General features: G+C 35.7%; 1 long non-coding RNA gene and 1 pseudogene across 1 annotated transcript in view; one reads left to right on the forward strand and one right to left on the reverse strand.

Annotated features, from left to right (window-relative positions):
• The window catches only part of LOC125965339 (uncharacterized), a 702,471-nt gene that overhangs the window by 188,531 nt on the left and 489,951 nt on the right, over positions 1–23,989 (forward strand). The gene's annotated exons all lie outside the window — the stretch shown is intronic.
• Positions 18,838–20,754, reverse strand: LOC101280447 (zinc finger protein 396-like; annotated as a pseudogene).

Here is a 23,989-nt window from a genome sequence, read left to right on the forward strand (position 1 = left end):
AATTAGTCTCTGTGAATGAGTTAATTAAAATGTGTGTAAGTTCTGTAATTCAAAATATAAAGATATTTTTCCAGCTGTACAAGATAAACGAATTCCTTTGCTTACTTTCTACTCTGTTTATTATTGACTTTAATAATATTGAACAACCTGGTTATCCTTTAAAACAACAGTGTCATTCTCGCATATTGGTAACTGGGTTTTACCGATCTTTTTAATAATATAATCACTTTGGTAACATCATACTCTAAGCTTTAATGCTGCAGTATTCAAGGAGTTAAATAGAATCCCTCTGTAAAATCCCTGATATAATTTGTAGCAGTAGTGTTTTTTAATCGCTATATAATTTCCCTCCTAAGTAAATTCTTTCTAATCCTCAGGACTACATTTCTAAATCCTTAGGACTATGCCTTTTGGAAAGGGAGACTTTATTACTTATTAAATAGCTTTTCAAGAGCTTTTCCTCAAATAGATGATCAAACTAGATAAAATAGAAAAGGTCAAGGGAAAAATATTTTATTATACTCATCAGCTATGAGCTCATGTGTTTCTCCTTTACATAATTTTGGTTGAAAAAGTTTTCATATTCTCAAATACATAGTTATCGTCATGTAATTTAACAAAAATAATCCTAAATGATAATAAAATAGGTCTCAAAGTCCAGCAACATTTTAAACTTCAGGTGAGCAGAGTGCTTAGTTTAATTTTATTGATTAATTCCATACTACCCTTTGGTTTCAAACCTTGTGATTAAAATGATCTATCAGCAATTTTATTGCTTTCTTGTCATAGTAACAAAAATTAAATATTAAACATAATTAACTTTTATTAACTAATTGAGGACTTAGTGTCATTATGCTATAGTTTTATGTAGTTACTCTCATGTAACTCATAAAGGGCACAGGTAAACTTTCATTACACCTATAAAGGTCTGTATTTAAAAAAATATTATTGTATTAATTTGTTTCTTTTACATTTGTCCCTTTGACCTAAAATTAAAGCTAAAAACCACTTCAGTAAAGTTCCTTGGTCACTGAGTTTGAGTACATTGGCATATGTAACTGCAAACAAAATAACAGCATATAGTTTATATACCTACAGTTCTAGAATAATTACATACTTAGATTGAAGGGAAAATGTCTATTCATCTTCTGCTGAGTTTTATCTTAATGACTTTTCCTTTTGTTTACTAGGGTGGAGTATTAATGATATTTGTTGATCTATTTCTGCATTATTTTTGTCTCTATTGAGATTCATCAACCTTCAGATAGTTTTACCAATATTTCTCATATTTCAAGCTTGTTCTGAAGTTACCGGAAATGTAACAGCTAGACATTTGATTTTGAATGTCCGAAATCCTACCTTGTCATACAAAAAAGACTCAAGGAGAAATTAGCTGATCACATATGATAACATATTATACTGTAGAAGAGGGAAAATCAATATACATAAATGCAAGACTTTTACACAATAGATAGGTCCTGGAAGGACTAATTTGCTAAAAGAGAAAGCAACACAAGAATAGCCATCAGCTGAGTACAGCACTTGAATTTCATTGCGGTCTTTTCTTGATACTGTATCTGCTACTATAATTGGAAGTAGAACTATCAGGGTTCAGAATTTTCCTTCTGACAGAAGCCTTTTTGACATTTATGTTCATTCTACCTGAACTATATGCTTCTGCTTCTGTTGCTGCAATGCTTGCAAATAGCTTTCAAACAGCTCTTCGTTCACTGGGCCTCAAATATAATGCTTTAAAATATTTTGAGCAAAAAACAGCATTGTGTTTTGTTTTTATCTTCATTTAGAATGTGAAGTATCGTTTTTGGAGTCAGTTAGGGTAAATAGTTCCAGGAATTTTTTTTACTTATTTTCCCCAACTCCCAGTTCTTTTGAATCAATTACTCCTCCAATTATGCAGCATCCTCATTACAAGATCATCACAAGGGAAAACAATTTGATCCTATTAGAATCCACAGATTCAAAACAGGAAACGCTGTGTTGAGTAAGTAAAAGATTATGTGTTGGGCTATTTTTCATGCGTATAGGCAGTACACATTTTCAGCCTTTTACAAACGAAACCACAGACATGAGAAGATGAAGTCAGTTTCCTTTGAGTTGAGTCTTTTAGTAATCAAGCAGTTTTCATATTATTAAGTGCATGCCTAAAGAAAAACAACGCCTTTAAAAACTTCTGTGCATTGGGAATACAGTGAGACTGTGCAGGCATTTTCTGAGAATCAACTGAAAGAGCGAATATAATGCCTCATGATATTAAAATACTGCCAGCTTTTCTTCCAGGGCAGAGAAAGGAAAAAGTAAAATCATCATACAACGAATATTTGAAATTGGAGTTGATGAAAAAGTCAAGAATTGTGAGTGCTCTCTAGCATGTTTTTCAAGTTAGGATTTTAATTCCATTTGACATTGAACTTTCCTCCTTCCTAAATTCCCTTATATTTATCATATAAATGTGAAATAAAAGAATAACTATCATATTTGAAAGTATAGAAGACTAACAATTAAAACTTGGAAGGCCTGAAATGATGAAGATAAAGTATTGGTTATAAAGATGCTTACAATTAAAACATAACTGGAATGAATTAGCAAACATGTAAATGCAAGTACAAAATAGAAATCCTTTGTGTGTGTTTTTTTTTTTTTTTTGCAAAGTACTGATCTAATTTGCCATCGTGTTTTTAAGATGAGTATTTGCTGTGAATGGCCCTACATTTGTTTAATGACTTTCCCTTACTGGAAACTAATAAACATTTTAGATTATTTCTGCTATCTCAGTTATGCCTCAGAAGGTAACACGAGTGGAGTTATAGATGTTTTATTTATGGCTTTCTGAAGGAACCCATTCCCTGGGATCTGTAGAATCAATATAATCCTAGGTCATCTCAAAGATAATGCTGTGCTTGTAGGTCAAGGATGGAGACTACAGAAGGACCAGATAAAAGGAAAGTTATACACCTTTGACCTTATTTAATGGAATCTCGTTGGACTGTAGTGATAGGAAGAGCCAACATTGAAATGATGCTGGAAAGTATTTTGTAATATCAAGGCTTTAAAAATCTTTTCTTGCCTTTCCCTCATGGAATGAAAATTACCATGTGATCCATAAAATCCCTTAGAGTTTACTTGTCTGTATCTGGTTCATAATACGTGGAACACCAAGCAGTCACTGCTACATGGACAGGTAGGAGAAAACAGTGAGGGGCAGAAACTGTGAGCAACTTTTGCAGGATGCGGGGGACACAGACGATCTTGACTGCATGTAAGATTGTGGGGACTGCCCCAGTCCTGTAAGAAGAATACCTGTCTGCCTCAGGTATACTACCTGCATACTCAGGCAACCAATCAGAAATGGAGAGACTCCTCAGTCTGCTTCTTAGCTGTCCTAACTATATACGCCATCTCCACACCACACAAGTAATACAAACTACCCAATAAAACTACAGAAAGGAGAAATTTTCCTCTTTCCCTTTTGATAAGAACTACTCTTTAACAGAAACCCACATAACATCTAACAGGTACTTACATGACAATAACAAAATTTTAGACTTTTCTTCATGAAGATTAAGAAAGCAATGGGGAAAAAAGACCAAACCAATCATTTTAAACTGACCTGATCCAGCTGGCTAGTCAATATTCGGTGGCCTTTGGAGATTAGAGTTGAGTGTATACTGCATGGCATCTGGTTATCAGGTGGTCTGTTAAAATAAAAGTAAGTTTAGACCAAATATGCCAATGGACCACATTTATTAACAGGAAGATACAAAACATCATACAAGTTCTTGCAAACGTGGGGATATATCTTCTGTCCTCAGGCACACTGACAAGAATGCAGACACATGTGACAGCAGAATCAGCCTAGCTTTAGTTGAGTTTGACTATGCAGTCCTCTGCACAGTAACAGAGACCTTGCACCGTGTGTCTAGTATCATGTTTTACTCCAAAGATGTTCAGCACCTGGACAAACAGGATATTTACATATTGTTCATGCCAGAGATATGCTGCCATTCCGATGACCTGCATATCTTGAGTGTCACTAAAATTCAGCAAACTAATTTCCCACAATCTTTACTGTGATGTTCCCTCTGGGGTACATTTAAATAATGTCATTTGAAACCCCTTGCTGGTGAAGCCGTGTGCTTAGTTGCTTCAATCCCTAACTACCTGGGCCTCCACACACGTACTCCACTGTTTTGCCACAGAACTTTGAAATAAATGACCAATATAATATTTATTATACAAAGATTACACAGTATAAAAGAGGAGAAATGTATTCTGAGTAACCAAATGAAATAAATCCAAAGAAGGGAGAAAATTAATAATAAACACTTTATAATATTAGGGAGATCGAAGGGTAAATTAAATCTATCACAGAGAATCATCCAAGATCAAGAAATAGAGCCCGTCGAAAAACCAAATTATCAAATTTAAATGTGCAATGGAGACCTTGAAGAACTGATAAGATACTATGGAAAATTAAGGCCATGAATTAGAAGGGCAGTTAGAGGAATTCTCCCAGAACACAGCAGAAAAGAAGAAAGAGAGAAACAAAAGGAAGAAAAGAGAAAAGATGAGAAATTCAATATACATGTAATATGAAGTCCAGAATATAAATACAATTTCTAATATTTAGGGAATCCAAAACTGCCAGTTCCATTATTTATTCAACAGTTATTCATGCTTATAATTAGACTAAAGTAATTTAATTTTAATGCAGGATTTGAATAATGGTTGTCACTCTAGATACATATTGTCCAATATGGTAGCCACATGCCATGATTAGCAACTGAGCACTTGAAATATGTCTAAATTGATATGTGTTGTAAATGTAAAATCCACACTGATTTTGAAGACTGAGTATAAAGCAAGAATATAAAATATCTACTTAATTTTTAAAACATTTATTACATGTTGAAATAATTGTTTGATATGTTGAGTTAAATAATAAAATGTATTACTAAAATTTATTCATCTGTTACTTTTTACTTTTTCATTGTATCCATTAGAAAATATTTTTATTGGATTGTGCTGCTCTAGACAATACTAACTTACCTTGGAAACAATTTCTTACTTTTATTTAGAATTACTTTCAAAACCTTGGGGCACATACCTAGGAAACTTTAGAACCAATTGACTGTGGACTGGATCTTGGAAAACAGTCAAAAGGCATTTTGAACAAAGTCTGTTAAGTGAGGTGGAAATAAAATTGGACAACACACTAGCAGTCAAAAACAAGGTTCCACAACTAAATATTGGATCTTCTAATTTTGGGTGACTCATTAATTGGATTGTAGTATATCTCTTCAGGCTTCAATTCCCTTTTCTATAAAATGAGAAGTTTCTACTAGCATATTTAAAGGCTCCTTCAGTTCTCTTTGTAATTTTGTTAATAATTTCACATTACCCTTAATGGTATAAGATTGTGGATTTGGTTTTGGAATCTGCTGAAATACCTAAGGAATTATGTTCGCCATGTTCAAATCTATTAATGGCACTATTCTCCACTGAGAATAGAGACTTTAATCATCATAATAGAAGCCCACTAAGGAAAACATTTCCTACTATTTCTTTCCTCTTGTGTGTTTGATTTCACTGGGCCCTTTCTTTGTAAATGAAATAAATGGATGTTTAAAGGTTTACTTATAATCAAACACTAAACTTAAATTCACCCCTATAATGATTCTTTAGGTTTCACAAAAGTTTCTACAATTTTCCTTTTATTTTTTAACAATTTTGATTAATGAAAGGCATTTCGCTGCATTTGATTTATTGAGCCTTTATAGTTATACTCCTCTTTGCCTTATATTTTGTTAATTTTTTCTTTAATGACTTTATAAACACTTCAGTAAGAACTGAAAGTAATACAATCATTTCAGCTGGTATTTAGAGAAAGCCTTTCAAAACCAAATGAATGGATTTTAAAGGTAATACATCCTTTGGTCTTTTTCCATGTGGTTCTGGCCGAGTTTGTAATAGGAAAATAAAATTCTTTCACTGCAAGTATATCTGTTATGTCTCTGAGCAGGAATGTGCTTTTTAATGAAATACTGAACCCGTATATGCTGTTCTAGTCAAATAACCTAAGGATAAAAATAGGTATTTGGTCATAACCTCAAACGCTCTGAAGTTTTCTCCTCCATTTTCAATGTCATAACCTCAAATGCTCTGAAGTTTTCTCCTCCATTTTCAATGAAGTCTACTACAATCACATTTTTTCAAGAACTGTAGGGAAAATGCTGTTTTCTTTAGATACTCTGTGTGTGGTTTATGTGTTTTGGGCTGATGCGAGGTATTTTCATACGGCCTCCACTGGATAACATGAAGTCTGTCCACACTGAATAAAAATGATCAAAGCCATTTGTTAATTAATTAATTAATTAAATCAGTTAATTGTGGATACAGTAATGGGTATTGTACCTGTGACCTACAATTCTCAAATCCTGAAGACCAATTTCAGTTCTATCTCTACGTGGTCATTAAGCAAATTGGGAAAACAATTCTTAGCACACAGTAAGGGCTCACACAATATTTCTTGAATTGATTGAATCACTGAACCATGATGTAATAACATAAATAACTAATGTTTATTAAGTGCCTGTTCTATGCCAGACAATGTGTAAGAACATGCTGTAGTTTAATACTCATAACAACTCTGTAAGTTATATATTACCCCAATTTGGTAAATGAGGAAAGGTGGCTCAGAGAAGTTGGGCAATTGACTATGGCCACACAGCTAGTAAATTATGGTGCTGGGATTTGGACCTAGGTCCGAAGAACTACAAAGACTGTCCTATGACACTGTCATCCGAACACCATTTTTAAACCTGTGGTGTTCTGTCAAGACACAGCCAGGTATGGTCCAGCTGGCTGTAAATCTCACTGTAAGCTTATAGGGTTGAGAATAAAATGTGATCACCAAAATGGGGCAGGCAGTGAAGAATGGACTCAGAGCAAGTTCAGTACCCCAGGCAGGCCATTTTATCCAATGTTAGTGATCATGAAATGATGACACTGATTTTACAGTTTACATAATTGAACATGCATAAGAAATATACTGAATCACTTTTCTATTGCTGCTCTAACAAAAGACCACAAACTTGGTGGCTTAAAACAACACAAATTTATTACCTTACAGTTCTTTGGGTTAGAAGTCCTAAAATCAAAGTGTCAGCTCCATTTCTTTGTGGAGGCTGTAGGCTTTGACTCTCCAGCTTCTAGAGGCTGCCCTGCATTCCTTGGCTTGTGACCCCCTTTCTCCATCTTAAAGGCCAGCAGCAGTGGTTTGAGACCTTCTCATATTTAGCATTCTGACCTTGTTTCTATTGTCACATATCTTTCTCTGATTTCTTCTGCCTCCTTTCTCCACTTTTAAAGCCCCTTGAGATTACACTGGGCCCATCTGGATAATCCAGTAGAATTTACCCATCTGGAGATCCTAATGATAATCACATCTCCAAAGTCCCTTTTGACATGTAAGGTAACATATTTACAGTTTCCAGGGATTAGAACATGGATATCTTTTGGGAGGTCATTATTTTATCTAACATATCTACTAGATCAAGTATCAGAGTCCTTCACTATCAATATTCAATATCACTACCAGTACCAGTATTCACTATCACCATTCAGTATTCTTGACTATTTATCTCACGTTGCTCTAATTTATAAGCTGTTGAAACTTGGTTACCTGAAAAACAGACTGAGATTCTGAGATTTTGCTGGAAGCATTCCTAGGATCAACACCAGTCAGTGAGTGAAGATCATAGGATACATGTTGAACTGTGATACAATTACAGCCAAGGTCTTGGACAATCCCACAGGGAGCTGTGGAGGTCCTCCAGAGTTGTCTCACCTTGAGAAAGGAATCTTGGGCCTTGATGGCCCTGAGTGACACAAATTTCCAGCACCTGAGGGAATGAGTGCCTCCATCCTGAAAGGGTGCGGCACAGCATCCACACACAAACTAAGTCAATTCAGGAGCAGAACACTGGCCATGCTTTATGCCATTATTCTTCATTATCAGAAAATCCAGGGGAACACACTTTGAGTTAAATACATTCACCAAAGAGCAACAGAACCCAGCATCCACAGATTAAGTTTAACGTAGCTTCTTGTTTTGCCTTGGCATAATCTATCCCCACAGGCACAGTGTTAATTATTTTTTTCTCTTTTATTTTTCAAGCTGCAAAAGTGCCACTTGAAATAAAATGATGTCTCTTACCAGTGCTTATATGTATAATTAGATAAAGTATTTAATGATAGGCACTTTCCCAAAACAATAAGAACAACAAATATCACTTTCACTGTTGCAATTACTCACCTGTATTTAAATTATGAAAATGTGTTATCATCTTTCCTTCAGGATGGTTATTTGGGTAATAAAGGGAAAATATTCTTAATGCTATATTACCTTGGATTCCTTATTTAATTCCACCAAATGTCCCCCTTTCTATAGAGAAGTAGACAGTAACTTTCCTTCATACAGCTGACAGAGGAAAACCTACCCCATCCTTCTTTGCCTAGCTATATCTGTGTGAAGAGCTCCAGGAAAGACAGGAAGACAAGAGGAATAAAGAGCGTTAATGAACTGACATCCATTTGACTCATTACCAAAAAAGGGGAAAATATACTTAACATTTTTATCACTTGGGAATCTGAGAAAAATTAGTTTGAGGGCTCAGTTTCTCAGAAGCATAACAGTTCTGTAGCCCCCAGGGCAGTTTTAGGTCATTTTGTTATTTTCCATGCAGAGGAGGTAATCCGGTAGAAAATGCACTAAGTAAACTGTATGTCAGGAAGAAAAAAAAACAACCCACAAAGACTTCTCATGCTTAACTTTCACGAAGCAGTTAAACATTCCTGACATCCTGGGTAATCAGTGATTCACTGACAAAAGAAACCAAAAAACTTGGTGTGGGTAATGAGAAGATATGAATCATTTTAAATTCCTTTAGTATTTATAAAGATAAGGAAAAAAAGATACTCATCCATCTCCTTTCATCCTCTCATTGATAAGTATTATGCTAAATATCACAGCAATTTGACATTACAGCATACAAAAGTGTATTAGTTTCCTAGGTCTTTTGTAACAAAGTATTTCAGAATTAAATGGCTTAAAACTACAGAAATTTGTCACACAGTTCTGAAAGCCAGAAGTCCAAAACCAAGGTGTCAGCAGTGTTGGTTCCATCTGAGAACTCTGAGAATTTTTCCCATGCCTCTCAGCTTCTGGGGACAACCAGAAATCCTTGGCATTCTCTGGTTTGTAGATGCATTACTCCAATCTCCCCATCAGTCACTGCAAGATTTTGTGTCCAAATTTCCCTCTTCTTATTAAGGCACCAGTCGTGTGGATTACGGTGCACTCTAATAACCTCATCGTAACTTGATTACATCTGCAAAGACCCTATTTCCATATACGGTTATACGGTCGCACTCACAGGTACCGGTAGTTAGGTCAGCAACAACTCTTTGGTGGGGGGGAGCGGGGGCGGGGGGAGCGACACAATTCAATCCATAACAAAAGACTTGACCAGGAGAGTTAAACATGTAGAGAAGACTAGAGGTTTCATATCCAGTGAGGGAAAGAGAATGCTCTAGTTACAGCCTTGTTCCTTATATAGAGTGTGGTTTGCAGACCAGCAGCATGGGGGACACCTGGGAACTTGTTAGAAATGCAGAATCTCAGGCCTTATCCCAGACCTACCAAATCAGAATGTGATTTTAACAAAATCCTTCATTTATTCAAATGCACAGATTTGGTTTGAGATGCATGCTCTAAGTCCCATAACCTAGAACTTTATTACATACATAGCAGTATTAAACAATGCCTCTAGCACACCGTTTATGATTTTTCATCTATCTTTTAGCTGCAAAATGACACTTGAAGTAAAATAATGTCTCTTACCAGTGTGTTCAAGTAGGTAAAATATTTAATTATAGGTAGACAATTTACCAAAATGACACAACAAACACCACTTTTAACCCTGCACAAACATACAAAAAAATGTATAGTGTCTCAAAATAGAAGTTTACAGCTCACTCACACAAGTTCTGAGATATTCCTGATCTCAGAGCAACTTTCCTCTAAGTGATAATTTAGAGATCCAGGATCCTTCCATCTTGGGCTCTACCATCTTCATCATGTGGTTTCCACATTCAACCTGATCATCTTCTGTGAGCCAGTGGACAGGGGAAGAGCAAGGGTAACTGTGAGGGAGATTTTATGGCTTAGAGAGGCACCCATCACCTCAATTCGCATTCGACTGATTACAATTCTGACTTATGGCCCTGTCTTCCTGGGAGCAGGATAAGAAGACATTACCTAGCTGTGTGCTTAGGAAGAAGAGAAAATAGGTTTGTTGTCCAACAAACCAACTCTACCTCAGGCATTTATGTATGAGGTAACAGATTATCTCAGGCACCAATTTGTGAGATCCTGTGCCACAAAGTCTTCACCATTAATTTGTAATTGTTCATTCTCTAATGGAGTTGTAAGAAATTGCATGGCTATCTTTTAATCCAATCTACGACAGACTCCAAACTACGACAGACTCCAAACTACGACAGGGTAATGTTGTGAGAAATAAGTAAAAGGAGGGAATTAAAGAGATGAAAATTAATTGCCAAAGCCTGACTTTTTATACATTTTTTCTTCCAGTTTTATTGAGATATAATTGATATACAGCACTGTATAAGTTTAAGGTGTTGAAAAAAATAATTTATAAAATGCATGAAAAATTTGACCAAACAAGAATGTCAAAATATAGTATCCTTTGGTATCTGTGAGGGATTGGTTCCAGGACCCCCCTCAGACACTGAAATCTGAGAGTACTCAAGTCCCTTATATAAAATGGATAGTATTTGTATATAATCTACATATATCTTCCTGTATATTTTAAATCATCTCTAGATTACTTACAAAACATAATGCAATGAAAATGCTATGTAAATAGTTGCCAGCACACAGCAAATTCAAATTTTGCTTTTTGGAACTTTCTGGAATTTTTTTTTTTTATTATTTTCGTTCCATGGTTGGTTGAATCCATGGATGCATAACCTGTGAATATGAAGGGCCAGCTGTACCTGTTTGGGAAGTTAGGAAAAAAGCTTTTCTGAATCTCTTCATTGTAAACTGTGATACTTATGCCACAGGCCTGTTTTATCCTATGTGCTTCCCTTTGGATGCTATGGGCATGATCCAAAGGCACTGCACTCAGGCTTCCACACAGCTTTGTGTGCTTGGAGGTAACAGCCAAAACTAGACTCTGCTAAGCAGGGTTGAAGTCTCCGCCTCTCCTTTGAATAGGGTGCTCCTTTTGGAATAGAATTAAAATAAATTTGAGGAAGTATAGTGGCTAAACTTAGAAAAGTAAAGCTGCAATTTACTACAATCTCAAAAATCAAACCAGCCTGCATAACTTTTTCTACTCACTGGCAAAGTATTCCTATTTCTCCTAATATTAGCATTAGAAATATATTAAGTGCCTGCCATGTACCAGGAGCAGTGCAAGAGGTCTCACATGATCCCTAATACTCGCAAAAACAGGTGTTATCACACTTAGTTTAAAAATGAAGATGGTGAATGTCAGAGAGGTTAATTAACATTTTCTTTGTCATGCATAGAGCAATATTTTATGCTGGCTATTTGTGATCCCAAAGTTTGTGATCCTTCCACTACCTTTGCTTCATGATATCCTGCAATATCAGGAGAACCCTGTTTGATAGTTGGTATTACTAAGAAAAAAATTTTATGGGTGCTTTGTTTATGACTAAGAATTTTTATACTTGTTTCTGGAAATTATTTTAGGGGTATCAAAACTTAATTATTTCTCATTGTCAGAGATTATATAAATACTCTATTTCACATATAAATCTTTTATTCAGATATAGTCTACTTGAAAATATAAAGTTCCATTATCTTGTTTCATTGATTCTAGGATACACTCTCCCTCCCTCCTTTTCAGCATCTCTGAAATCTATCTGTGAAACAGTTTACGGCATCTTAAAATTGCTGTCATGCATTTTTCACAGAACTAGAACAAATAATCCTAAAATTTGTATGGAACCACAAAAGACCCAGAAATGCCAAAGCAATAAAAAAAAAAAACAAAGCTTGAGGCATAACCCTTCCAGACTTCAGACAATACTACAAATACTACAATACTACAATACTACAAAGTTATAGTCAGCAAAACAGTGTGGTATAGGCACAAAAAACAGACATATAGATCAATGGAACAGGGTAGAGAGCCCAGAAATAAATCCACACATCTATGGCCAATTAATCTACAACAAATGAGGCAAGAATATACAATGGAGAAAAGACAGTCTCTTCAGCAAGTGGTGTGAAAAGCTGGACAGCTACATGTAAAGCAATGAAATTAGAACACTCCCTCATACCATATACAAAAATAAACTCAAAATGGTTTAAAGACCTAAATATAAGACATAATACCTAGAAGAAAAAAGAGGCAAAACATTCCTGGACATAAATTGCACGAATATTTTCTTAGATCACTCTCCCAAGGCAAAAGAAATAAAAGCAAAAATAAACAAATGGGACCTAACCCAACATAAAGGCTTTTGCACAACAAAGAAAACCATCAACAAAACGAAAAGACAACCTACTGAATGGGAGAAAATATTTGCAAGTGATGCAACCAACAAGGGGTTAATATCCAAAATATACAAACAGCTCATACAACTCAATATCAAAACAAAAAAACAAAAAAACCCAATCAAAAAATGAGCAGAAGACCTAATAGACATTTCTCCAAAGAAGACATACAGATGGCCAACCAGCCCATGAAAAGATGCTCAACATTGCTAATTATGAGAGAAATCCAAATCAAAAGTACAATGAGGTATCACCTCACAGCGGTCAGAATGGCCATCATCAAAAGTCTACAAATAGTAAATGTTGGAGACGGTGTGGAGAAAAGGGAACCCTCCTACACTGTTGGTGGGAATGTAAACTGGTGCAGCCACTTTGGAGAACAGTATGGAGTTTCCTTAAAAAAGCTAAAAACAGAGGTACCATATGATCCAGCAATCCCACTCCTGGATGTATATCTGGAAGGGATGAAAACTCTAATTTGAAAAGATACATGCACCCCAATGTTCACAGCAACACTATTTACAATAGCCAAGACTGGAAACAACCCAAGTGCCCATCAACAGAAGATTGGCTTAAGAAGATGTGGCATATCTATATATTGAATACAATGGAATATTACTCAGCCATAAAAAAAATGAAATATTGCCATTTGCAGCAATGTGGATGGACCTAGAGAATGTCATACTAAATGAAGTAAGAGAAAGACAAATATTATATGGCATCACTTATAATGCAGAAATCTAAAAAATAATACAAATGAATCTACATACCAAACAGAAACAGATTCACAAACATAGAAAACAAACTTAGGGCTACCAAAGGGGAAAGAGAATGGGGGAGGGATAAATTAGGCATATGGAATTAACAGATACAAACTACTATACATAAAATGGATAGGCAACAGGGATTTAATGTATAGCACAAGGAGCTATAGTCAGTATCTTGTAATAACCTATAATGGAAAATAATATGAAAAAATATACACATATAACTGAATCACTCTGCTCTACACCAGAAACTAACATGATATTATAAATCAACTATACTTTAATTTAAAAAATTGCTGTCATGGCCTGCACATACATGAATGTGGTCAAAGCCATTCATATTGATGAAATTTTAGAATAATTATTAACACCATCAGCACTACATATATTGAATTTAATTAACATCTTAAAAGTCATTAAAATGATTATACACAATCTTTGGTCACTGAAACAGAAAGTTATTATATACTCATTCAATTACAGAAATAGAACAACAGGGTGCTAGCATCAGTGAAGCAGATATGAACTGTAGAAGTAATTAAAATTCCATAATTTTTTGCAAAGATGAAGTACTTTGTAGGGCCTAATACAGCAAGATACCAGCAACATGTTGGAAAAAAATCTGTTAACACATTTTGCAAGATAACGAAGCGCTAGCATTAATATTGGTACAATGTGTGATGTTTGGCTTAGAATAAATTCCATTATTTTAAGAGATGCTGCATCACCATCGCTCTTTATTTCAAGAATATGATATTGAGAGAAAAATCTGGACGTTAATGATTCTGAGTTAAAAAGTGATTCAGAAGCATCAAATACTTCTGACTGAGAAAAATTTTAGAAATACTATAAACAACTTATTTTGCTTATATTTATCTTTTCATATACTCATGAGTGACAGGTGATTAAAAATTCATGTCTAAATACATCCAAAATAGTTTTTTTTAAGGATAATATAAAATGCTAAGAGATAACAGAATTATAGTTGAAGCAGCAGTGCTTTTCTTTTTTAGTAATATATAAAATAATAATTTGTCTACAGTCAATAATATCTTAGATTTGATAAAATAGAGTATTACCAAATGTATAATTGAGATCTGTTTAAATATCATACCACTGATAATAAAAATGTTATTTCATATGAACAAAAATGTATAATTATAAGATATAAATTGTACCAATTATCATAGTAAATATATCAAGGCTGTATGGAAGATGGACTCATATCCTTACAAAAGCAAAATTATTAAGAAAATTTAGAGGCTAGGTTAATGTCATCCTAATGTTAACGTGTGTAAGCTGTTTTCGGATCAAGGTTAAAAAAAAAAAGGAATCTAGAAAATCTTCTCATCAGTCCTTAAAATATTTTTTTCTTTCTAGCTGCCTGCTAGAGGCTTTGCCTTTATAGACACAGGAGTTATTTTAGGTGCCTGGGGATACAGGCTTAACTAATCATCCATAATTGTTTCCTGTTGAGAATACTGAACACCAAGAATTGACAGCAAAGGGAAATAAAAGTGTTAATGTGTTCAAAGGGCCATTATTCAACTACAGCTTTGGAAATGTGTGCAGCATCTCCAGAGGATTTAATACATTTATGGAGCAAACCTTTTCCATGAATATTTAATTTCCAGAAGTTGAAATTAGGGGCTTGGTTCATTACAGATTTACATATGTTACATACTTTGGCATGTTTGAATGACATTTAATTATTAATCAGAACTTTGCTTTTTTTTTTTTTTTTTTGTACCCGGGCCTCTCACTGTTGTGGCCTCTCCTGTTGGCGGAGCACAGGCTCCAGACGCGCAGGCTCAGCTGCCATGGCTCACGGGCCCAGCCGCTCCGCGGCATGTGGGATCTTCCCGGACCGGGGCACGAACCCATGTCCCCTGCATCAGCAGGTGGACTCTCAACCACTGCGCCACCAGGGAAGCCCAGAACTTTGCTTTTTAAGGCATAATTTGCTGTTAAAAACATGAATTAGGTAAAATGTTATGTTTCTAACATTCCTATTGCTTTTTTAAATGTTCAGATCCAGGCATAACACTGCAACCATTTATGCTTTCCCCTTACCTTCCCCAATGTGTCAATTAAAGACTAAAATGTTCCCCTTATATAGAATATTTATTAGAGATTCTTAAAGACAGAAAATCCCTTACACCCAGCTGAGAGTTTAGAAGTGGACCAACCTGAATTTCACTCCTAGATGTAGCATTCAATTAATTGTATGGTCTTGGATACGTTACTTAACCCTCTAAGTGCCTGTAAAACGGAAATAATAACTATCTTGTAGAATAATAACATATGTATATCTTATATATCTTAAATAGCTGGATATAATGCCGGACTTTCAAAATAGTAGCTATTTTTATTACTGCTTAAATTACAAAAAATTATGCCTTACAGTACATATACATATAATTTTATGTAAAATGTAAGGTATGACAGTCTCTGTAAATATGACAGAAAAAAATGACATAGTCTCTATAAAGGTAGAGACTATATCATTTTTTCTCTAATATTTATATCCTCAACATCTGGCGTGTGGTATATACATGATCAAACTTTCTGAATGGATGAATGAGTATTTAGACCTAATGAAATGCGTATCTGATGGAAGTCGAACAGGTAACAAGAGCAATTTCTGACACTCCAGTGAGCACATGACTTAAATGAACATCTTCATCTTTTCTTTAGTTTTCCTGTTTATATAGAGATCTGTGCCCCAGAAAATTCTTATGATTCGGTTCAGTAACTGAGTGAGCAAGCTTTTCTTCAGAGTTGGAAGGTACAGTATGAATATTAAATAGCAGCATGACGCTGGGATAGCCACATCCCTGTGATTTGAAGTATCTCAGTCTGTAAAATGACAGATTTGAACTAAATCATTGGTGCTAAAATATTTTCTTAGAAGAAATATTCTCAAAAATAATCTTATGGACCTCCACTAGAAAAAAACTGATAAAACCATAACAGATGCATGAAATGGGTCTACGTGTCTATGTGTGTATGGGAGTGGGCGTTTGTGCCCCCAAGAGAGGCAGAAAATACAGTCTATCAAGCACCCTTTGAGCCACACCTCCCACCTCCTACACTCCCACCCACCTTGACCATGAACACAAACCTATTAGCCTGTGAGACAACCCTGAGAGAATGCTAGAAATCCACTCACCACAGTTTGGAAATGGATAGGATGAACACCAGGTTCCACTCTTGCCTAATATTCTATGATATTGTGATTCTGAGATTCAAAAGACCCTACATTCCTATCTTCTCCCATCACTTTTTGAAAGCTGAGACAAATAAATTAAAAGAATAGGCTTAAAGAGTCGCTTCTCAGCTTCAGAGCATTGTGGTAGAGGTAAACCGGGAAAGACTGAAACAGGACAATGAGTAAGAGGCTGAAACTGGAAGCCCTAGGCTAACAGGTCTGTGCTCCTAACTGGCTCAAGCTCAGACTGAGTCAGACTGTTTATATCTATTCTGTGTTATCACTTTTACAGTAACCAATCAATAGAGTTAGAACAGACATCTTTTAAACTTACGGTATGACTGAATTGACCAGCTCTTTCTAGTATAACATGGACACAGCCTGAGAGTTCGTGAAAGGTGACAGAACTTTGCTTTTCCTTGTCCAGAGATAGGAAAAGCAAAAGAAGCAGGAGGCACGGAAAATGCAGGAGAATGATGGGTAGAGGAAGAATCAGCAGGAGAGCAATCAGTAGCCTACATAGGAGCCCCAGATATAATACTTGATTTCAAGGGAAATTCTCTCTATTTTAAAAGTTATTTTAAAATGAAGAAATGTTGAACAGAGATGATATGAGGCAGATAGAAGGAGAGGTTAATTTAAGACTAAAAAATGAAAACTACAGCAATTAATATATTATTCATCACTAACAGTAAGATAATCTTACCTGTCACTATGTAAAATTAATTTTGATTCTGTGAAGTTTCAGGTATATATCAGTACTAACTTTTAACATAAAGCAGAAAGAAAGCTGAACTGTTGAAAAATGTGCTAATATCCACACACACACCCCCCACACACACACCTGTAAATATGCAGTCTATTCCAAAGCCAAGGAAAATTTCTTTATGGCATTCTTTTTTTTTTTTTTGATTTAGATTCTGTCATTTTATTCACATAGTACCCAAAAAACTCTTTCCATGATTAAGCAGTAATTCACAATACATGTATCTTGAGGCATTTGCTGCTTTAATAGATGGTTTGTTCCTCTCTTTAATTACAAAAAGAATGAGACCCAAATGAAAAGACTCCTACATTTTTAATAAATGAAAATGTACAAAACTCAATACTTATTCATATTTACTAGAGCTACAAAGTATAATCACTATCAGAAAATTCTAAAATTAAAATTTGTATTCTCCTCTCCCCTTACTAATCGAATATTTATCAATATTCTAACTAAGCAGAGCATGTAATCCCACATTTGTCTCAGGAGTTACTCCAAGCACTAGATATGACTGGATTTTCTGATAATGAAATGTTTACCCTTCATGAGGTACAAAGTTCACCATGAGGCCTATCTTCCCTTCTCCTTCTAAGGACTTTCATTTCTCACGGTTGCCTCCATATCGGGTAACGGTGGCACCATGGGAGACACGACAATCCATGTATTCTTGTAATACATACAGAGTTTTATTAAGAATCCCTGGAAAGGGGGACGTTATGTTATATATCGTCAGAATACTTAAAAAAAAAACAGTCATTTACTTTTTAAACAAGAGAATCTGATTGAATTAAATGTGGGTTAAACTCAGTGGACTCTTTAAATCGAACTTTAGTGATTTTCTCATTTGTACAAGAGTATCAAAATCCAAGGTCTTAACATCATGATAAATTGTCTAGAAACTCATTTAGTAAGAATGCATAAGACCCTGAAAAGGTTGTCCTGGGATGCCTGAAACATGTTCACAGCTGATTTATGCCAGAACAGAGGCCATGAAGAACTCTGAAGGATAGTCACCAGCTGTTAAGGGTTCCCATTTCCAGGTAAGTACAGTTCTCCATTATGTGCTGCACTTACCAGGTAACATCAGTCTCGTTTGGACTGTCTTTTCTTCATCTTCCTTATTTCTTTATGTTACGGTGATCATCAACTTTATATAAGCACCGACAGATAACTGTTCATTATTAGAGCACTCATCATATTTAGGCCACTTCCTAAAGGCACGTAGAGCAAATCTTAATGCTTTCACTGAGATATTTCCAATATAAATTGTAAAGGAGATAAATTTTTTTTTCCTACACAGGAAATTACTTAGTATCATCAACAGTATGTATAGATATTATACATCAACTATACCTCAATTTTAAAAATTGAAACAAAACAGTATGTAGGTTCTCAGGTTTTTGTAAGAGAGAGACGAGTAAAGTCCCTTTACTCACCTGCTTCCTAACAATGACCCTGGACATTTCAGCTTAGGTCTTGAGGTACATATTCTTTTGGGTCTCCTCAATCCTATTCTCATATTTTGAATCAGGTAACAGAAAAATGAAACAGGAAATTTATTTTATTTTATTATTATTATTTTTGGCCATGCCACGTGACTTGGAGGATATTAGTTCCCTGATCAGGGACTGAATCCAGGCCTGCAGCAGTGAAAGTGTGGAGTCCTAACCACTGGACTGCCAGAGAATTTCCAGGAAATTTTTTTAAAAAACTGATTAAATCTTTGGTCTAGTAACTCCAATGTGCAAGTAATGAAATGGAGAATACCCACTTATATACTAACTCACACACTCCTTCTCAACAGGGAAAATGTACTTGTCTAAAAAGGAACATACTAGTTCATTATTTGTGTTAATAATGGAAACAGTAGAACATGTCTGAGAGTATCTTTTCAAGAGTTGCACTAGGGATGGAAATCCGATTTAAGCTTTAGAATCTCAATCATCTGAACTGACACTGTACAGAAAAGCAAACAATGCTGACAGAAAATATTCAACATTCTTTCCTGTGGCTTTTACAACCTTTGAAAGGAAATTGGTGCCCACTGAAACTACCGATTTATACTAAAGGAGTATTGGTGCCTTGTGTCTGCTCCCCTGTTGAAAAAGTTCTCAGTAAATGTTTTGACTCCCTCACAGCACTGATGGGACTTTCTCTCTAGTATGTTTTTTCCTATGTCTGAAAAGATTCGAGCTCTGACTAAAGGCTTTCCCACATTCATGACATTTGAAGGGTTTCTCCCCAGTGTGGGTTCTTCGATGTTGAATCAGGATTGCACTTCAGCTGAAAGCCTTTGCACACACGTCACATGTATAAGGTTTCTCTCCACTGTGGATCCTCTGATGTAGATTAAGGGCTGAGCTCTGAGTAAAGACTTTCCCACATTCATTACACTTGTGTTTTTTTCAATTACGGTTTCCCTGTCTTCTTTCAAACTTTCTATCTTGTTCACAGGTTCCTCTAAATGTGAAACTCTGGGAAGCATTCATTTGAAGAGTGTTAGAAACTTTGTGATGCAGTTCTTTGCCTGAAGAAGTCTTTCGCCTTGAAGCTCATTTCACATTTATAGTTCCGGTGTCTCTATCATTTTGTCTTAACGTGTGATGCTCCTTCGATGCCCACTGCAGTTGCTTTTTTGTGGGCTTAAGCTGGCTACGTGGTGTCTCCTGAGTGATTTCACAAGTTGATAGCTTCTTTGCAAGCATGTCCTCATTTCGTCCAAAAGAGACCTGTTCAGCCGCCCTGTCATGCTCTTTCTCCAGCTCCTCCAGCATCACCACGGCTTCCTCTCCACTCTCTGGTCGGTTCTCTTCAAACCAGGCCCGCAGCTCCTCAGGCAACATGGCCAGGAACTGCTCCAGCACCAGCAGCTCCAGGATCTGCTCCTTGCTATGCACCTCTGGCCTCAGCCACTGACAGCACAGCTCGCGGAGCTGGCTCAGAGCCTCCCGGGGCCCAGATGACTCTTGGTAGTCAAACTGCCTGAACCGCTGGCAGTAGGTCTCTGAGCTGTAGTAGCTGCTCCAGTGGCGGCTGGAGACCATATTAGAGGCCTGCCCTCCCTCTTCCACCTTCACTACCAGAATGCAGTCAGGGTCCCCTGAAGTTTGTGGAAGGAGTTTTGATGTCTCTCTCAATTTTGCAGACATTTGGTCTAGGAATAGCTCAGAACTGCTAGGCTTTAATCTTCAAGAAGGTGAAACTCTCCTTATGGACACTCCTCCTCTGCTGAGCCTGCTCCCGACGGTCCCGGGACACCTTCCTCCACCACACGGCGCCGCTCCCGGACGGGGACCCGACTCCGCGAGACCACATGAGGAGAATGTATGGCATTCTTTTAGCACTGATATCTGACCATTTATAATCATGCATCAGTCAGTCCTGGTAACTTTGGAAGTAGTTGTTTCTACTTAGTTTTTTTTTTTGTTGTTGTTGTTAAGTAATAACTATCTTGGGGGAGATACTTTGAGACTACCCGATAAAGATTTAAATTGGCTTTATATGAAACCTATATGTTGAATCAGAAAGTGTTTTATTTTACTTAGTTTTACTAGTTAGGAGCATGGTCTATTTTTCTATTTACCTGTTTTTCTTTAGAAAAACAAATAAGATGATTTTGTTCCATGCTTACAATGGAACAAAGTGGAATTTAAAACCAAGTAGAGTATAGAGGACAGGCTCTACTTGGTTTTAAATTCCACTTTGTTCCTTTGTAAGCACGGAACAAAATCATCTTATTTGTTTTTCTAAAAAGGCAGACTTTTTTTCAGCTCAGTAAAAAATGTAGATTCAAGCATGGGAATTTTATTCAAGAAATACTGATGAATATTCATGCATGGACTGAAGAATATAAAATATGAAATATCAACTTCCCTAAAAGTCATGGGATAAAAATTTTTGTGGAAGGCAATTATATTACTCAAAAAAAAATACCTATAAAAACCCCAACACCACAAAAGCAAATGATATATTTAATGTCATTGGTAAATTAGGATTCTTTTAGATAAACATAAAGAAGGAAATGGCATGCTACTTTGAATTGTTATCAGTTATGATGTATTTATAAAGTGACAGTGAGAGTAAGAAAAAAGTAGAAGAAATATTAAAACATATTCTAAAATATCCTTCTCTACTTTGTTTTCCTCCATAGTATTTATATCCTTATACTTTATTATTGCTAAGATCATTTACACTTCTTTGTTTATTTTTCTCTCTTCTCACTATAAAACAGGTCTCCTATTATAATTTTGTTGTTTTGTTCACTGCTGTATCCCCAACAATTTTTTTAATAGCTGGCACATAGTAGGTGATAAATATCGGCAGAATGAATGAACTGGTATGTGGCAGTATGTGCGAGAGATACCAAGTCACTCTCCTTGAGTATCAAGAGAGAATCCTTTTAAAGTCAAGGCAAAAAGACAAAGTTAACTACGAAAGGGGATAAAATTAACCTGGATTCAAATTCAAAGGAACTTTCAATGTTGGAAGGCAATGGAGAGATGCCTTTGGAAAGAAAAATGAGTTCAGACTGTGGTAAAGATAAGTAGCTTATATATAAGAGTAACTCTCCTACAAATAATTATTAAAAAATAATTTATAAACCAAGTTGAAGGCACTTTTAGAATGTCCAGAGGCAGGCAGCAATCATGGAATATTTCAACTTTTGAAAGAATAAATGGCCACTGAGTCAGATCCACACTTATTTGACTTTTCCCCAAAGGCAATTCCCACTTCATATAGCGTAGGGGAGCTATAATTCAAGCAGAAATCTGCTGTTTTATCAGGTTGAGGTGTCAGAGAACAGAGTTTGGGCTACCAGAGGAGCTATAAATAGAAGGGGGAAATCCTGAGAAGGAAAGCACCAGAGGGAAAGAGTTACCAACTCAGCATACACGCTTTCCTCAAATCCTTGGTTGATCTTTGAATGAATGCACAAGGAAGATTCCAAGAATTCTAGTGGAAAACAACAGCTGGAAATGTGAAAAAGCTGAGCAGATATCTTAGCTCCTGTCAACAGGAGAAGAGATAGAATATATCATCTGAGTCTGAATTTCTACCCATTGATGAAGGAATCCGCTTTGCCTTTTGTGCCTACCACTGTAAGCACAGCTCCTCTATCCAAGAGCTAGATCCTTTGTCTTGGTCATTTGTGAATTCAGACCAGGGTGAAGCCTTCAGATCTAATCCGAATTCAGCAAAGCAATCTCAACAGGAGCAATCCCATGATGCTAGTCTTAGACACCTGAAGGGTTGGATTTGTCTCATCCTAAGATGTCCCCTTTGCATTTTAATATGGGTACTCTGTTGAGCCACTTCTTTTGTGCTCTTGCTATTTGGCCTACTGTATGACTGGCACTTGAGTTCTAAAATTAACAGAGGTAGAGCCAGTTAAGAACTCAGCGGTTATTTAGGCATTATGAATGACTGGTGCCAATTTTTCTAACAGAGAGTACCAAGCTATTATGTGAATCATTTTTTTTACTTCAAAAAACCAATTGGTTGACATAGTTCAAGCCTGAACCCTAATGGTTGCAGCTGTGAAGACCAGGATCCATTCTTTATTAAGGTTATTTACTTCCTTTAATTTAAAGTCATTATACTTTGGTGTAAGGATCAGAGGCATAGAAAAACTGTAACATATGCTTGACTCTCTGCAATATTCTTTCATCCCTTTTTATGCATTTAAAATGTTGGGATTTTCTTATTATCTTATATAAGGATTCCCAAGTAAGAATTTATTTTTACAATAACAAATAGCACAACTTCAAGATGGCACAATTCTGGTACTGTTGGTTATGGCAGACCATCTACCTTATCTTTGGAGACAATTTTGTCATTTATTATTTCTGCATCAATATATCTGATCCAACATCATTTTTTTCTTTGCTTCAAAACTGTATTGTTTATTTTAGACAATCTATATTATCATTCTTAGAATGTTTAAAAAACAGTCATTGTATTACTACTGTAGTTATGCCCAGTGGTCAGAAAATTTTTCTCTAAGAAGCAAATGGCAAATATTTATGTCTTTGGAGCCCAAGAAGCAAAATTAAGCAACTGTTATTGCCAAAGAGCTAATAGTCCTTTTACACTTTACATTTTAATAGGTTAAAAAAATTCTTCATTTACAGGCCATACAAAAATAGGCAGAATATCAGATTTAGTCCATGGGCTATATTTTCCAGCCTTCCTCTTTAGCACACCTTTATCAGGTGAGGGGGTGACGTTCATTAGAATCTTTCAACTTCTTGACCTTCATCTCCATTAGTTCCACTTGATATTTCCTTATGTATTTAAACATATACCTACTCTATGATTCAGTCATTCTCTCCTAGGTATTTACTCCAAAAAAGGAAGCAATTTATCCATGGAAGAAGACTTACACAAAAATGCTTGTCACCTTTATTTCCAGTATTGCCAAATGTCCATCAGGATAAAAGATTTAAAAAGCATTGTAATATATTCACTCAATAAAATACTACTCAGCAATAAAAATGAATGAACCACTGATGTATGCAACAACATAGATGAATCTCAAAAACCATGTGTTGGGCAAAAGAAGTCAGGTACATAAGAGTGCTATATTATCTATATGAAGATCAAGAAAAGGC

This window comes from Orcinus orca, chromosome 9 (assembly GCF_937001465.1).
Source record: "Orcinus orca chromosome 9, mOrcOrc1.1, whole genome shotgun sequence".
NCBI lineage: Eukaryota > Metazoa > Chordata > Mammalia > Artiodactyla > Delphinidae > Orcinus > Orcinus orca.